Here is a 3,219-nt window from a genome sequence, read left to right on the forward strand (position 1 = left end):
CCAGCTCATGGCCCAACAGCCCAAACAGTTCTAAAAAGGACTTCTCGGCCATTAGGTCACACTCTGATTGTGGCTGCAAGCTTATCTCCTTAAAAGCCTAAAACACTGTGTATTTATTTATGTATTCATGCCAGCAAACAGAGAATTTCATTTAATAACTTGACTTCTAGAGCAGGGCTTAAAACCCCCCCAAAACAGCGAAATTTCAGGAGCTCTGGGAGGAGACTTGCCAAAGATCACACAAGAAGTCTGGGGCAGAGCTGGGACCGAGCCCAGCTCCCCAAAATCCCATTTGTGTCTTAGTCACAGGACAGACCAGATTTAATAGCTGTCTAAACATGAATCTAAAATGAGAGAGTCCCTGTGCAGAAGAATGCAGCTTGGCTGATTGCTGCCAGGGACAGCCCAGACGTTTTGCTGCTCAGGTCAGTTGTTTGAGACGAACACCCCAGCAACCCTCCAAAGATTTTAAATTTAGGTGAAGGCTTCCTGCTGCCTGCTCAGCTCTGTTTTCATTCTCCCTGACAGCGAGGGTTTCCCTCTGTGTGCTCGGAGAAGAGCAGGACTTGAGCCAGATCACAAAACTTCCAGCCTGGATTTTTGCATAATGTAATTGTACATAATGCAATTTAAAAGGACTCAGACATTTAAGTACGTTAGGAGTTTGGGGACTGCAGTGAAACTTGTCAGCTTTCAGCAGTGTTATTTTATTTCTTTCTGTTGTTCTGGAGGAGATTATCACAATTTTGGGCGTGCTGCCTGGTTCTAAAGTCTACTTTGGGGCTAGGTTTAATATTGCAAGACTGTGGAGTAACATATAGTGCAGAGCAGTAAACACAGGTCTGTCAGGGCGTTTGGTGTAGAAGGTTTTGCCTCATACACAAAATACCGACTGGGGAAGCCTCTCCAGAAAGGCAGCAAATGTCCTCAACACGGGGCAAAACAGAGGGAGAAGAAAATCTAGGATTTATTTTTCCAAGTTGGCCCTTGCCTCATATCAAACATTTCCAGCTCCACGAGCATAAATCACAGAGGTCACCGTGGCTAATCTGTAAAAATAAATTGGATGTTTTCATTTCACTCCTGTAATGTGATATTATATGATGCATTTTGAGCAAAAGAAGAAAAGTTTTTAAGATATTCTGAGCCTTTTTTTTTTTCCCCTGAAGCAGTCTTTTTATTTTTCTTATGTTTTCCACAGAGGTCCCATATCTCGGTGGATAAAAACCATGTGGCTCCTGTGTTCTCTGGTAAGTCATGTTTACAGTTATCCAGAGCCCTGGCTCAAGGGAGCAGCCCTTGTGATCAAGGGGGTCAGTAGATTTCACATGGAAAAGCAAAATTTTTAAAAAATTAAAGAAGGAGGGGGCAAATAAGGGGTTTTGGTGTGTCATGAGACCAAGAAATACCACAACACCTGACTCAGGGAGGCTTTAAGAGTACCAAATTAAGAGCAAAAATACAAATTTAATGTTTTTATTAGTTTGTGTGCCTTGAATTTGTTTTTAACTCTTCAATACAAGGTCTTTCAAAACGCTAACGTCAGAGCATAGCAAACAGAATACATTTTTAACGGACTGTTAAGAGTCATTTGGGTGGCAAAAACTGGTCCCTCCCACACCCATTTCCAGCAAAATTCTGGTTTGTTCTCCTGGCCTCGCTGCCATTTGGAGATCATCAATACTTAAACTGCTCCTGTGCTTCAGACTGGGAGTGTTTGCGGGATCAGGTTTGGTCACATAGTGCGAGGTGGTGTGCAGCGAGTTCCAAAGAAACGCAGAGCTCTTGCAAGACAAAGGAATATTTTGCATGCACGGATAAACACCGGGCTCTGATACATCCTACTAAAAAAAAAAAAAAAGAAAAAAAGAAAAAAATCGCATTAAACTAGCAGGGATTGAGCAGTAAGCTCTCCTTTGTCAGTTCAAAACTCCATCCAGGGCTGTGGGAAGGCCGGGATTTAACACCTGGAAGGAAATCTGGGAAGGAGCACAAGGTAAATTCCTTTTCCTCATGGTTCACATAGCTGATGGGCAGAGATTTTTAAACTTCAGGAAATTAGTGAGGCTACATCAACCTTATGACCATTTGAAGGGGCAGGACTTAATTATCTGTATTTTAAAATTTTGGTCTTATCAGGTTTGACCACTTCGTGAAGATAAATCTGCTTCAAGTCAGCGTGAGGCAACATTCAAATTTGCCAATAAAGATATTTCACCTTCCAGAATTACCTGGTAAGTAATTACCGTGTATATATTACACATTCTGTAATGGTTTTGAATAATCTTTATTTGCCACATAAGCGACCTAAATTTCAGCCTGGGTAGGGGTTGCTCGTTTTAAACTGGGAGAACATTTTGAGAACTTTAAAAAAAAAATTAAAAAAAAAAAAAAACAACCCAAAACACATGATTTTAGCTGCAATTATTTTAGAAATGTCCTCCATTCAGGCAGGATGATTTTTATATTGAAGGAAACAAGCTCCCGGGTGCGATGTAGATGTAGTGATGTAAACTGAGCTGACTTTAGCAGGTCTCGGTGTGTCTTTGGGGGAAAAAGCAGAGAGCGCATGGAAACTCACCTCCTCCTTATCCCATTTACTGAGGGAGGCGCTAACCTCAGAGTCTAGCGGAGATTAAGCACTTTGCTAACAGCATTACAGATTGCATTTAACTCCTAAAAACCTCCTCAGTGCCAAGTGGGACACTCGGAAATGTATTTTAAGTCTTTGCCTGCCACACTTCATGAATTCCTCTGGAGCATCCATCCCTCTGGAGCAGACAGAGCAGCTGGGTGTTCGAAAAAAATGAAAAGTAGATGAGCCCTCGGCTCTTTTGGGGCAATTTCCGCAGTAAATCTGTGTATTCTGTCCCCCTGCTCCTCGGGCAGCCCTGATGTGCGCCAGGCCCCTCAGTGAGCACTCGGGATCATGGGGGCTGCAGCCACACGACAAAAAGGGTCGTGCTCATCATATCCCCAGTGACCCACGCAAGGATCAATGCTTATGAGGTGTACTGGATTTGTGTCTGGGTGATACCGGCTCCGTGGCTCGTGTTTGGGTGGGAGCCGCTGTGTTTCGAAGCGCGTCCATCACTCCTTGGTCCGGCCTGAGGGGACGGGGCGTGGCCACCGCCGGGCGTGGCCCTGAGGGCGTGGCCAGCCTTGATTGAAACGCGCCGGGCGCGTGGCCAATGGAGGCCCCGCCCCGCCGTGGGCGTG

The sequence above is a fragment of the Pyrgilauda ruficollis genome, unplaced genomic scaffold, assembly GCF_017590135.1.
Source record: "Pyrgilauda ruficollis isolate IOZ18807 unplaced genomic scaffold, ASM1759013v1 scaffold45, whole genome shotgun sequence".
Lineage (NCBI taxonomy): Eukaryota > Metazoa > Chordata > Aves > Passeriformes > Passeridae > Pyrgilauda > Pyrgilauda ruficollis.